Here is a 15,152-nt window from a genome sequence, read left to right on the forward strand (position 1 = left end):
TTTGGGCGGCTGGGGATGATGAAGAGCGAGCTGCACAAGCTGAAATCATGTTCTTGTTCTTTCGTGCGTTTTCCCACTTCCATCACTTCCACCCCTGCCAGTTCCTACCCAAAACACCCACAGCCCTGTCCCAGACATACCCCAGAGCCACGGTCTCAGAAATGAAGTATGAGCTGCCATGTGGGCTTTAACCATTTCCCTCCCCTCTCCTGGTTCCACTGAGGAACAGCCGCTTGCCCCCTCAATTATTTTTAACTGCATCAACCACATCACTAAGATTTCTCTTTTATTTTTCAAAAAATAGCAAACGGGGTTGATCCTGCCGGGAATTGTAGTAACCTGATAATAATTTCTAGCAATTAGCACAATACTAATTCACTCATTTACTGAGTAATGTCTTGTCTGTGTTTACGGGGGCTGTGCCGAGTGTAAATATCTTACTCACTGTGGTGGCTAATGAAAATTTAGTAAGAGGCTTTTTTTTTTTTTTTTTCAAATGTTTATTCATTTCAAGCTATTCTTGGTAATCACGTGTGAATAAGGAGTAATTGCTTGACTTTAGGATGGTAATTAGGAAGTACTAAGTCATTGTTTTCTTCTTGAGAGCGGATGGTTTGTTTAAATGTGCATCTGCTCTCCCAGCACTAATTTAACCTGCCAGCCCCTCACCCTGCTCCTCAGCGCCTGCGGCTGCATCCTGCTCCTCCTGCTCTCTCCAGACGGGAGTTTCCCAGGATTGATGGGCTGCAGCAGCCGGGGGGCTCGCAGAGCACAGAGGTGTCCGGCTGGGAGCCGAAGTGCTCAATTCGTGTTGTGGTGACCCTCCCTCGGGTCCCGGGGGCTCCATCAGCATGCAGGGCAGGATTTGCATCTGCTAATCAGAGCCAGATCCCGGGAAACAACTTCCAATAAAAGAATCCCATTACAAAGCAACCAGCTGTGAAATACTGTACCTGTGTCGCACCCTGCAAACCTGCAGCCTCCTCGCTCCCTGCCAAGGAGGTGGGAGCGTCTCCTGAGCGTGGAGATGGGGAAGGAAGGGGCAGGGAATGAGATAAAAATGGGATTGATATGCACGAGCAGGACTGCTCGTCTGGGGAGCCCGCACCGCTCCATCCTCCCGGGACGGGAGGGATGCTCAGGAGAAACTGAAGCAAAATGTAATTATTTTTTTCCCAAAGACCCCCAATTCAGCCAGAAAATACTTATCCAGCCAGAAATTACTCATCCAGCCAGAAAACACGTGTCCCTCCTCAGCATTAGCCACAGGACTGGCACATTCCAGCCTGGCCGAGCCGAGTCACGGCTCAGCCACCACCTGGAAGTGTCTGGAGCCAGCGCTCCCCTGCCCAGCCGGGATGGGAAGCTGATGGGAATTCAGGGCTAATCCGCAGCCTGCCTCAGTTTCCCCGTTTGCAAACTGGTGTTAATTGTTCGGTTCTCCTTTGGGAAGAGCATGGGGATCTCCTGGGGAGGGACCAGGATCCCACATCAGGTGGCTGTGCGGGATGCTGGGCACGGCAGCCGTTTCGAGGCGCTTCAGACACGAGCGCTGGACACGATCTTTAAAACACCGAGTGATTTTTAAGTGCTTCTCTGAGAGCATTTACAGGGCCCTGATTTAGTGAGTGCTCAGAGCAGCCTGTTCTCGTTGGAAAACAGGGCTCGGGATGCAGCCAAGCATCCAGAAACACAAGCTTTGCACTCTTTTAATCTCTGCCTTTCTCAGCTTTCCTGTCTTTGAAAAGGGGATAACCCGGCTCCCCTGGGCACATTCCCAAATACTCCCACAGCCGCTGCTGTACAATCTGCACCCGCCGAAAAAATGGGCAGGAGCCCGGAAAACTCCCATAAAAAGGGAAGGAGGGTGCTGAAAGAGAAGAAGTGTCCTGGTGTCTTTACAAACAATTCCATGGGTGAGGGTTTGAGTGTTGGAGGCTTTGAAATGGCTCTGAATGTCTCCAGGTTTGTTACAGAGCCCAGGCAGTTTGGCTCCTGGAAGAGACAAGGGTCTGCACAAGCCTAAACTTCTGAACTTTGGGGAAAATGTCAGGTTTAAGGAAGGATATGGGGTAGGTGGTTCAGGAAGGCTGTACCTTCCTGGTAGCTCAGCCGACAGGAAAAGGAAGAGGACAACCTGCAGCCAGGAGTTAGAATAAAAGGGAGGCTCTGAAACCTCGAGAGAAAACCCCATGGGCATGTGGCCCGGTGGACTCTGCCTTTATTCAAATAAAGTTGAAGGACTCCTCTGTCTCCTTTATGGCTTTTCCCACGTGATTTTCCGCACAGTCCCTCCTTCTCTGTTCTATCCCAATGTGACAGCATCCCTGAAGGTGCTGGGATCACCAAAAATCAGGAGAAAGTCAAGGGATTCATCAAAAAAAGGGTCCCATGGAAGAGGATAAGGAATTGGCTGATGAAGATGATCTGCTCCATCCATGGGGTGTGGAGGTTTCTGGGTAGGATGGGAATAGCCTCCATGCCCCTCTGTACCACATCACACATCCCTGGAAGCCAGGGAGGCAAAGGAAGTGTCCTTGAGAGCACTCAGAGGTCTGAACCATCTCCTTATCACCACACCCAGCCCAGTGGCCTTGTGTCCTACCCCCCAGCCTAACTCCTCACAGTGACCATTGGCATTTTCACATTCCCACCCCTTTCCAAGCATCCCTTTCCTCCTGCAGCACTCCCGGTGCCTTCGCTTTGCTCAGAGCTGCGTTGGAGCCACAAACACCCCCCAAAATCACCACGGTGCCACCTGGACAGGCCAGAGAGTTTCTGTGTCTGTCCAAAACCAAAGCATCACCCAGGAATTCCAAAGCAGTGACCAGGAGAGGGCAAAGGAGATGACTCCAAAGGTGCTGCCTCCAAGATATTTCAGCACAAAATTTCCATGGGATTGCCCTTGGCAAAACAAAAATGCCCTTTGCACCCCTCCTTCCACCGCTCCTGTCGGGGCTGGTGCCCCACGGGCTCAAAGGAGCTGCTGCAGGAGGAGGAGGCAGATCCAGGGCACCTCGATAAATCCCTGCAGGGCTCACGTCCAGCTCGCCTGCATCCCAGAGATAAAAGGGAAGCGGCGCTTCTCCGAGGCACGGACACCGGGCTAATCTCCTCCTGCGCCGGGGCCGTCACCGTGGCACGGGAAGCAAAGACGGGCGAGGGGAGGAGGGAGGGAGGGAGGGAGGCGATGGGGCTGTCAGCATCCCAAAATGTTCCAGGGAAATCAGCCCCGAGCAGCTGCTTGAGGAAGGAGCAGCGCCTCTTGTTTATTTTACACGGGGAACTGCAAAGCATTTTTCTATCTTGAAGTGGAAAATTAATCCTGCAGAAGGGCCCTGGGGGGTGCGGATATTATTTAGGTGCTTTGAGATCTATCCTAAGGTGTGATGAGGCTCTGACAGGTCCCACGATGGGAATCCAGGAGGGCAGAGAAGAGCCTGGCAAAATTGCAGATGCTGGAGGAAAATCACTCGAGGGGCCAGAAAAAAGGGAGCTGTAATGACATCCAAGAGCTTCAGAGGGAGAAGAGGCTGGGCAGGGAAAGAAAGCGAGCAGTTGCTGCAGGACTTTGGTGCCAGACACATTCAGATCAAAATTAGGCTGAATTTTTAGCAGGGAGGATGATTAACCCTGGGAATAAATTATCAAGCAAAATGGGAAATGCTCCACCTCTTGATGTGTGTGGATAAAACCCAGGTGTCTTTGGGAAGGATGAGCTTTAATGGAGCCCAAAGCTCCCCCTGGACAGGAGCCGGGAGAGCCAGGCTCGCTCCCAACGGGCTCCAGCAGCACCGCGAGCACCTCCAGCCCCTGCCAGTCCCTGTGAAATGATTGTTCCCCTCTGCCCTGGGAAAGGACTGACCCATCTGCCTTTGGAGAAGGCTGTGAGACACTAAGGAATTGCCAGGTGCCAAATGTTGGGGTTTTTTCAGTAATTAAAGGGAATTTAATTGTCCAGGCCAAATGAAAGACCCCACCAAGGCCGGTCCAGCAGCACAATAAAACCATGGCTCTTATTAAACAACAAATGCAGGAAACTTGCAATTTGATTTTGATTTTTGATTTTTTCTTCCCTTCCAAACCTGCTAGTGTTTTGTTTAATCTCATTCCCAATTTCTAGGCTGTTATATTACCACCCCTCAGCTCTGATGGTGTTTGGTCATAACCTTGGGATGCTCAGAGCCCCTGTCAGGGCACTTTGGGGGTACAGTGGCACAGGGCAGGGCTGGCAGGTGGGTTGTTATTTCTGCTCAGTGACCTTCTGCTTAAATTCCCTACAAAGTGTCCTGATTATTATCCAGGCGTCATTTTAATCCTCAGGAGGGTGGGGCAGGTCAGTGGCCGCAGGTTGAAACCAGCAAGAGTCCAAAGAAAGGTGGAGGAAATGTTTGGAAATCACTGTGCAGAGCTGGGTTATGCTCTTCCCTACACCCTTTTGTCCTCACATGGCAGCACAGCAGCAGGAATGAGCAGTGAGACCTGCCCAACATCCCACCTCCATCCCACATCCGGATGAGTCAACACTGGTGACCACAAGAGATGCTCCCAAATTGCCCTGATCCCTTCAGATTAAGGGCTTGACCAGTTGCTACACCAAATAAATTCATTATGAAAATAAATTCATTTATCTACATGGCCAATATTTAAATGTCATTCAGGAAATTTGGGATTTATCACTCCCCTTCCCACTCCTGTGCTCACAATTGGGAGTACGTGAAGCAGGTGGGTCCTAACACAGAAAATCAGTTCCTCCACCTATAAATGGATTTGCTATTTAACCCAAACCAGTCAGGAAGGGGAAAAAAACCAAATAAAACTGAGACAAGGTGGGGTTTTGCCTCTTGAGGCTCCATCTCAGGAAGAATTTGGAGCGTTTCCGATCAAAGGCAGCCCCGCAGGGACCGCTCTGGGGGAGCAGCGGGAGCTGTTTCCCCGCTCAGCGCAGGGACGGCTCCCCAGGGACCTCGAGGCAGAGCTTTGAGCACAGCTTAGAGCCTCTTCCCCTCGCAAAAAGCCTTTCCCAGTGTGAGCTTTGGTCTGCGGCGCAGGAAACACGAGGGATATTTTGGGACCGGTCTTGTTCTCCTGCCGCCTTTCTTCTCTTGCCTCCTGCTGCTGCCTCGCTTGTTTTGATCTCTCTCCTCTCCCTCTCCCTTCATGTCTCTCATTTGGAGGGGAGATGCAGCTCCCTTTTCTCCTGCCGTGGCCACGTCCCAGTCTCCAAATCCAGGAGACGTGTGGCAGTTTGGACCATCCTCCCTAGGGCTTTGAAGGCCATAAAATCTCTGGGATGAATGAAGCAGGAAGGCCAAATATTCAGCACATCCCACCCCCCTCAGCACCCTCTGAATCCATTCACACATTCCCAAAATCTTTTGGCATCATTATTTACACAGTTGCTTCCAAGAACTTTGCAAAGTGGTCACAGAGCCCAGAGTGAAAATGTAAGAGACAGAGGGCAGGGTTAGGTGGGATATTGGGGAGAAATTCCTCCCTGTGAGGATGAGGAGGCCCCAGCACGGAGCCCCCAGAGCAGCTGTGGATGCCCCATCCCTGAAAGTGCCCAAGGCCAGGCTGAGTGGGGCTTGGAGCCCCCTGGAATAGTGGAAGGTGTCTCTGCCCATGGCAGGGAGTGGAATGGAATGAGCTTCAAGGTCTCTTCCACCCCAAACCATCCTGGGACTCCACAATTACAGAGTTGCAGTAATTCTGGGTTAATGATGAACTCTGACTGATAAATACACTCCAAAAAAGGGCTTCAGTTCCATTCCTTTGCCTCCCCACCACAGCTCAGGACAGAGGCAGAAGGTGTGGGGCCCATCCTGGTGCTGGGATCCTGCAGGAGCCCCAGGATCTCCTCAGCCACAGAGCTGGAGTGGCACCGGGAGCGGAGCTGAGCTGTTTACTGGAGCAGTAATGAGATAATCAAAGAATCATTTAGGCTCCTCTGGAAGTGGATAAGTGCCCCTGGCAGGTTTTTCTTGCATCCATCCCACACAGATCTGCTCCAAGGGGCATCCCAAGCAACCAGGGAGAGGAGGTGTAGAGCTGGTGTTGGGATTGAGGCACATTTTCCATCCCCAGAGTGAAAAAGGAAACTCCTGGTGTCTTATCCATGTTCCTGACATGACATGTGCCATTTTCCCCATTCATTTCCACACATGGAATTTGCAGAGCAATGCACAGCACTGGGGAAACTGAGGCACAGAAAGGGAGGGAATTCCACCCAGCAGCCAAGCTGGAATAAAATCCCATTTCTCTTGGGTCTTGTTCCCAAGCTGTGACCCCCTCACCATCCAACTCACCCTCTTCCACTTTGTTTTTTCCAAGAGCCGGCCAAATCCCTGCTCCCAGGTAATGGCACAGCCCCTGCCAGGATTCCCCGCTCAGGGGGCTGGCAAGGAACATCTCCAGGCACATATGGCAGCCTGACTCCTCTGAGCACATTTTTAGGGCAAACTCTTCATCCCACTGCTCGCTCGCCTGAAAATAGAAAGCTGAATTTGGGATGAAATGCGTTGCTGTTGGCTGGGGAAGCGGCAGGCGGTTACAAAGGAGGGGCTGCCAAGAATATTTTACACCAAAAAAATAAAAAAAAAAAAAAAAAGACAGAAAAGCAAGAAAAAAGGGCTTTTTTCAAAAAGGAAAGAGGAGAAAATGTTGTTTATGATTGGGGCTTGGGAGGATCATTTTGGAAAAGCTGTTCCTTTGCAGAGAAATGCAGGAAAAAGGGGGATTTGGGACAGCAGTGGGTGATGTAAAGATGTGGCACATCCATACAGAAGAAGCAAAGGCATCTCCACGGTTTTACTTTTCTAGATTATTCCATGTTCAGCTCATCTCCTCTCCAAATCACATCTTCTACCTTTGGGCATTCCCAAAGTCCTGGCCCTGGTGGCAGATGACCTCAGAGGGTGACATGTCCCCCTTTGGGGCTGCCTTTGCTCAGCTGGGGCCCCACTGGAGTGGGCTCCCCGTGAGTCACTACAGCAGGACTGAGAGAGTATATTTAATACAAAATATGGAAATTCCCATTTCCATGGAGGATTTCGTGATATTTGTCAACGTTTCAATGAAATTCATGGCAAAAGCCGGGAATTTTCCGAAGCCGTGCAAGGAACGTCTGCCAAGAAAATTAATTTACTCTTGAGCAAAACTTCGCATTTTCTCCAAACTTGGCTATTCTCACTCATTGTAAATGTGGTGGCAAAGCCTGTTCAGGGTAAAAACAAGGAAAACAGCAGAGCAGAGCTTGCCAAAGGGCCATGGGAAGCCATCCATCCCAGCCCAGGGCTCAGTGTGCGTTGGCCTTGGGCACAGATATCCCTGGAAGTGAAGGGCATCCACCCTGCAGCTCTGATGTCCCAGTGTTGTCCCAAGTCTTGGAGCTCCTGGAACCTTTCTGGATAATTTGCCCCACCTCAAGCACACAGCTGGGCACAACAGTGATCTAAAACATGCCTGCAAATGTGCCACAACGGCAGAGCTGGGCTGGGCTTTCTTCAGGCAGTGAAAAAAGAGCCAAGGAAGGGGAAAGAAAGGCTCTGCAAAAAGCCATTTGTCCCCTCGGCTTTATTCCGGCTGCAGAGCCGGAGCAGCTTGTAGCTCCAGAGAACTTTTAATAGAAATCTTCAGAAAGAAATGGGCTACAGCTGTTTGCCTTGATAAATATATTTTATGCTACATGCCTCAGCCGCCATCTGTTTGCTGATACGAGCATTTCTGCTCCGCGGCAGCTGAAGGGAAGGCATCAAAGGAATAGCAGGAGCTGGGATTCCTCACAGGTAGAGGGGAAGAGGTGAAGTGGCCCGTGCAATGGACTTATTCCAGCGGCTTCATGTGCCAGAGCAGGGCCAGGAACAGGGAGGGCAGTGGGTTGGGGCTGGGTGGGGGGAGCTGGGGTTTCCAGGGAAGGTGGGAATTCTGCTGGTGTTATCCAAGGGGAAGTGCTATGTGCAACAACACGGGTCAGGGGCCAGGGTCTCCAAGGAATTTAGATGAAAAAGGTATTGGGAAGGAATTCTTCCTTGTGAGGGTGGGGAGGCCGTGGCAGAGGGTGCCCAGAGTAGCTGTGGCTGCCCCTGGATCCTTGGAAGTGTCACAGGCCAGGCTGGACAGAGCTTGGAGCAGCCTGGGACAGTGGAAGGTGACCTTGCCCGTGGCAGGGGGTGGAAGAGGATGATCTTCAAGGTCCACCTCCAGGCCAAACCATTCTGCCCCCCTGTCACGAATGGCTCTTTGGGCTCATAGATAAACCCTTGTCTTGCTGCCCTTGTGGAAGTTTCCTTTGGGAGAGCTGGGTTTGTTTTCCTGCTTCCCCCACTCCCCTCCTCACAGCAGCCCTGGCACCACTCTGATCACGGTAGGTGTGTAATAGCCGGTTGTCACTGCCACTCCGTGCCCAGGTGACAGGTGCCCTGGCCAGGACCGGGGTTGTTATGATGATTATTGTTATCAGTGCTGTGATTATCAGATTATTTCATGGCCTGCATGGCTCAGCTGAGGTCAGGGTACAGGAGATGCTGTAGGAGTGCATAAAAAGGGGAGCCCCATGTCCAGGGGGATTGTGATGAGGGAGCTGGGCAGACAAGCAGGCAGGGGTGAGGTGTCCTGGCTGGGCAGGAGAAGGGGAGCAGGAGATCAGGTTTAACTGGGTTATGCCCAATTCTGTCAGAGGTCGACATCGCCCACGGGGTGAGGTTGGCAGGAAAACGTGGGTGCAAGCACTGTCTGCAAGCAGAGATGCCGTGGGTGACACGGGGACAGGAGCCTGGAGCACTCCGGGGTCACCTTCCAGGGCAATTATGGTCCCTTTATTATATTTATTACAGGAAAAGTGTCCTTCCCCTCAGCACTGCTTGTCTGTGCTGTTTGTCAGCGCGTGGCTCAGCACAGCCCGGCTGCAGGAGCAGGAGAAGCCTCTCAGCCCCTGGGAGTGAAAATGCTGCCAGCCCAGATCCCTAGAAAAGATCTCTTGGAGAAAATCCCTTTCCTAGGGGGCTCTGGAGGGTGTGATGCTGAGGATTTTGGGCCAAAATCGCCCCAGTTTGCCTCTGATGCCTCCATCACTCGTGGGCATGGAGAAAGCCCTGGGGCAGAGCGGGGCTGGCCGGGGGGAGCCACTCTGGGACACTGTCCCTCCTCGGTGTTCCCAGGGCTGGGGCACACCAGGACACGGGGAGCAGAGCAAGGAACAGCTCATCCATCTGTCCTCAGCATTCCTGTGCCAGCCTCCATCCTGCCGCTGCCCTGTCCTGCAGCCGCCCCGGGACTGTGCTGGTGCCTCATTTTGGGATGACCATGGGCTGGTAGAAGGGGAGAGGACCTCAGAGCCCCAGAGCCAGCCTTGGACTGGCCATCCTCAGCAGGGCTCTGCTCTGAGCCTGTGGGAAAAGTTCCCCAGCACCATCTGGATCAGCCATACCCAGAGCCAGAGCAATTTGTGCCATGTCTGGGAAATGCTCCTTTTGTCCTGTCTTTTCTCCCTCTCCCCACTTCTATTCTTCCACCCAGAAAGCTTCAAGCATGAAGCACTTTAAAATTCAAGGGAATTCAGTACAATGCAGGAGGTTTTATTTTTTTTTTGTCTATTCCTCCTCCTCCCTCATCTCCAGCATGTTTCATTCAGTATCTTCAGGCCCTTTGCTGGGGCAGATAAAGGCTGAGCAAAGCCCTTTTGCAGAACTGGGCATCCTGGTGGTTCAAGAAAATGCCATGGAGCAGAGAGGCAGAAAAGGTGGCTGTTCCAGAGTGTGGGCTCTTCCCAGCTCCCAAATCAGGGCTGGAAAAACCTGGGGGTACTGCAGGAAAAAAAGCCCCTTCCCTTTAGCATCACCCACTCTCCCTGCATCTCAGATCACCCATTTCTCTGGATTTCCTTGACCTCCTCCCTGTCTCAACCCATCAGTTCACACCAAACCAGGTCTGCAAGGGATGATTTGATCATTCAGCATCCCCCACGTGGGTCCCCAACCCATGGCCCATCCCGGTGTGACCCCTCCCTGCGCTGCTGACCCAGGAGCTCCTGGCTGGATCGAGGTGCTTTCATGTCAGCTCCCACTTATTGCTGTGAGTGATTCCTTTCAGCAGCGCCAGGCACTGAATCACTGGTCTGTGATCCTGTAAAATTAACATGGCCTGCTATAAATAACTGCTCCCTAATGGCCTGTCAGTCCAGGCCTCGTGGACAGGCTCAGCTCATGCAAGAGGAAGCTTTAACGACTGTAATAGAAATTAGATGAAACCCATCAAGGTTGGGCTTTCTCTGACCCATGCTAGGACAAAACCTGTCATGCAGCAGGGAAAAATTCCCCCTCCAGGACATGCCATGCCCGTCTGTGTCCGGGAACACGCCCTGGAAGTGCAGCCAGTGGCTTTTTGTGCAGAGTGCACTCAGGGTTTCCCCCTTCCATTCAGCCCTGGGGTGGCTGCAGCACAGGGGGATGGGGGTGAGTAGCTGCTGGGTCTGGGATGCTCTGATATCCAGGGATCTGCAGCGGTATGCTCAGAACCAAACTTTTAGCCCCAACAGCTGGATATTGAGGAGGAAACACAAATTATTGTGGCTGATGGTGAAACAGAAGCTTTATTTTGCATTTGGGCCCAGCAAAGCGAGCAGCAGCACCTGCCACAAGGTGTTTGCCCTCCTCCAGAGTCCAAGGGAGTTTCAGCAGCTGCTGCTCCAGGATCAGGGCTCGGATGGGATTCCCTTGGCACACGTCTGAGATTTTGTTGTTGTGTTTCTTCTCCTCCCATACAGACCCCAAAGGCCGCCAGGCTCCTTGAGGCTGCAAATCCCACACATCCCTCATTGTACCCCTGGGAATGGGATAACAAATCCCCCCAGCACCTCATGTGCTGTTTGCACACAACAAAACACCACCTCTCTGGGGACTAAGGGGTGGCACAGGGCAAATTAGGAGATGCCAAAGTGTCCCTGAAGTGCTGCTTTGTCCCCGCCACCAGCGAGCCTCGGGATGCACAAGGATGTTGGTAACAAGGTGGCTGGGAAGGGGGGATTGCTGTGAGCTTTGGGTTTGTTCCTAAAGGCCAGGAAAGAGGATGAGACAAGAAAATTGACTTTTTTTTTTTTGGTCCTAATAGGCCCCAGGAATTTAGAGGCACGCAGAGACACCCAGAGAGATGCTTGGCTTTCATTACCCAGCAAGAGAGGCTGAAGGCTCAGCAGGGAGGCAAACAGGGAGATTGGAGTCATTACTGCAGAGTTCTGCAGCAAAAAGGCCTGGAAAACATTCCCTAACTCCCCCAGCCAGGCACCTGTTGTGTTCTTGGAGAAACCAAGGCTTGGGAAGTTTGGGTTTCCAGTCCTCCAGGCCAAAAGCACAGGCAGAGGGGAGGTGTTGGGGAAGCAGAGCTTGGCAGCCTGGCCCCAGAAGGTTGATATTTAAGAGGAGATCCAAGTTTGTGTGGCTGCAGGTGAAGTAAAGGGGTGGTTTGGGGTGTGGTCCCAGAAAAACAAGCAACAGCATCTTCTGGGAAGGGTTGGGTAAGCAAACAGCATCCAAAGAGCCATTTCATGCAGGCAGGGATGAGATGGAGATGGATCAGCTCAGCCCTCAGCCTCAATCCAGGTGTTTGCTGCTCTTCCCCACATTTCCCTTCACACTAATCCTTGCCTATAAATCTTTGCATGTGGCAATGAAATTCAGACTTTTGTGTATTTACTAATTGAGAAGATGGATGGCTCAGGGTGGGTTCTTTCCTATTAAACTTTTTCTGCCAAGCAATTTACTCTGCGTGACCAAGAATTTTATTCCACTTGGGCAGTTTTATCTGGTTTAAAACTTGCTATTAATATATTTCACTGAAAAGATTAGATGGCAAAGAGAGGGCAAGTGTCTCCAAAAGTCACAAAGAGACACAAACCCTCAAAACAGAAAAAATAAAAGTAGCTTAGAGCTATCAGGGTGAGCTGTCTGGTTGGTCTACAACAAAGCATCATTTGAATTTAGCATTTGCAGAAGAATTTGAAAGGGATTGGTTTTACATTCGCCACCAGAGACAATGTTTTTATTTCCAAATTGCCAGCAAACCCAAAAAATTTCATTTTCTTCTCTGCCTATTTGTAAGGGAATATTCACTGGGGTATTTGATAGCTGTAATTTACTTTCCAAGCTGTGTAATTAGCCACCTCAATCAAACAGCATCATTTCTATCTCTGCTCGAAGAATAAACTATTCCAGTGCACAACAAACGCCTTTGCCTCGATTTGAGCAAAGCCCAGGGACAGGCTGGAATTTCGCAGCCAACTTTTGCTTTCAGAGATGCTCACGCTTGTCATGGGCTCTGAAAGCTCCCTGGGAAAGAAGAGAGGAAAAAGTGGGGCTGGATATTGACTCCAGGCTCTTCCTGTGACACAGCCAGCCTGGAGAGGTGGCAGGTAGGATGTGGACACGTGTTGGGGAATGTTTGTTCCCAAAACTGAAGATGTTGGGGCTCAGGACTGGGAGATGGGGAAGGAGCTCCAGGGTTACCCTGAGGTTTGTCTTTTTACACCTGAAAGCACCAAAAGTAGTGCAGAACAATTTTTTTTCTTTTTCTCTTTTTCAGTGGATAAAGCGACCCCTCTTCCCCCCAAAAGACACATTTCCCACGAAGGTGAGGAACTGGAAATCTCCAGGATCCCATTTCCCTCTCTTTGATGGGCTTGGAGTTGTCTTTTTTGTGGGTGTAAAACCCTGCTCAGCCTCACTGCTCCCAGGGCTGGGATTTCAGGCAGTGGCTGGGCTCAGGTACAGGTGCTGTGATCTGAGCCATCCTTGACCAGCCCCAGGGACTCCCGGGCTGTGAGCTGCAGTTACAACCTCCCCTAAAAACAGAGAGAGGAAAACCAGGGAAATTGCCTTGTAAAAACCACAAGGACTTTGGGCTTTCTTCTTTCCACTGGAGCTCTTAAATTCAAGGCTGGCTCTGGAGCCTGCGCAGCCCCGGCCTCGTTCCTGGCAGACTTGAGAGACAGAACTTTTCTTCCCTCTTCTCCTTAGCATAACAATCCCTTGTTAACATAATAAGATTAATTCTTGTGCTGCAATCAGGAAGCCACACTTTCACCGAGCCCTAAATAATATCGTTCCCTTGCCACGTTTATAAAGTAGCAGGGTTTTTTTTTTTTTCTTTCTTTTTATTTTTCTTTTTTTTCCCCCTTTGCATTGAAAAAAAAATGGAAATCTTGTAATCTTGAGATAAATATAACGGTGTGGAAGCTTCCCATTCTCCTCCAATCTGATTGCAGTGGCAGAAAAAGGACATGGGCCTAATTAAAGTGCCAATCAAGCAAAAATGGGATTCATTGTTTTTATACAAATGCTCCCTTTAACCCTTTGCAGCTCGTTCATAATTTTCCAATGCACTGGGTTTTAGCTCCTCAGCAAAAAAAAGTCCAAGCCAGGTTCCAGAGTGAGTCTGGGGCATGAAAAATCGCCAAAAATTATATTAAAAAGCATAACTGGTGAGGAGGACGGTGTCCAGCAGCCTCAGCACATCCTTCCCATCACATTTTCCTGCTGCCAGCTCCTCTCCCGCAGCCACAGGAGGAGCTGTGGAGCTCTTGCCTTCCCTCCAAAGTCCCTGTTGAGCTGGGAAAGTTCTGTGGGACCTGGAAAACACCTGGATCAGATGTTAATTCTCAGCAAGCACTAATGCAGTCCAGTGTTTATGGTGCTCAGACATGCAAACAACACCCTAAGCCAGAGTTTTAGTAGTTTTCCAGTGGATTGGGACAATCTGCCCAGATCTGAATATCACCAACCACCTCGGGCCAGCTGGTGGAGGGTGAAACCTGGCCCCAATTCTCCTGTAACACCAGCAAGACACTGAGACAGTCCCCAAGCACATCTGGGCAGTGAAAAAGGAGCTGGGAATTTCGAGGCTGGCTGGTGCTCCCTGTGTCTGTTCACAGCAGGGAGCTCTTGCACGCTGGCAATTCTCTCTTGATCCCAGGAAATATCTTGTGAAGCTTCACCCCAGGGTTTGGGAGCCATCCCTCTCCACCACCAGCTTCTCAGCGGTGCCCCATAAATCCCAGTTTCCAGAAGCAGAGGGAGCACACCCAGCCCATCCGTGCACAACATTCCAGCAGGTCCAGCCTGGCTGCTTTAACCTTGTGTGGCAGCGGCCCTGACAGCGGAGAAGGGAAGCAGCAGAATGCAAAGCACAGCATTAAAATAACTTTGCATTAAAAGACCTGCATGAAAGGCAGCCAAAAAGCCTCCAGGGAATGGCCTGGGGACTGATCTTGGTAAAGTTAGGAAGGACCTAACAAGAACCACGTCAGTGATGGGGTTTGGCCACCTCTGTGCCTTTGATCCATCAGGGTCCCCAGCCTGGCAGGGATGGCCTGAGGCTGTGAGCAGAGCGGGTGGGTGTGGGAAGCATGGCAGGAATTCATAAATCTTGGAATATCCTGAGCTGGAGGGACTCACAGGGACCACCCAGTGCATCCCCTGGCCCTGCACAGACACCCCCAAACCCCACCCTGGCCATCCCTGGAGCTCTGTCCAAAGGCTCCTGGAGCTCTGGCAGCCTCGGGGCTGTGCCCATTCCCTGGGGAGCCTGGGCAGTGCCAGCACCTCTGGGGGAAGAACCTTTCCCTAAATCCAGCCTGAGCCTGGCCTGGCCCAGCTCCTGTCCCTGTCCCAGAGCAGAGATGGGAGCTGCCCCTCGGGAGGAGCCGCAGCCCCGCTGAGCTCTGCCCACATCTCCTGTGCTCCAGCTGAACGAACCAAGTGCCCTCAGCTGCTCCTCGTGTGGCCCCTCCAGGCCCTTCCCCATCCCCATGTCCCTCCTTTGGATGCTTTTTAACAGCTTTTGATCTTTCTTATACTGTGCCCCCAGCACTGGAGGTGAGGCTGCCCCAGCCCAGAGCAGAGCAGCAGCCCAGCCCAGGCAGGGCTGATGTCCCCAGGACTCGGTGGCCTTTGGGCTGCCAGGGCACTGGTGACTCGTGTCCAACCTGCCCTCACCAGAACTGCCAGGGCTCTTCCTGTGGTGCTGCTGTCCAGCCTCCCATTCCCAGTGTGTCCCTACACCCAGCTTTGCTCCAGGGGGATTTGAGAAGGCCCTGTGTGTCCACTCCACCCCCAGAGCCCTGTGTGTTCATTCCAGAGCCCTGTGTGTTCACTCCAGCCCCC

This window comes from Pseudopodoces humilis, chromosome 25, assembly GCF_049639895.1.
Source record: "Pseudopodoces humilis isolate 2021_Gansu_Grassland_sample_001 chromosome 25, ASM4963989v1, whole genome shotgun sequence".
Taxonomy (NCBI): domain Eukaryota; kingdom Metazoa; phylum Chordata; class Aves; order Passeriformes; family Paridae; genus Pseudopodoces; species Pseudopodoces humilis.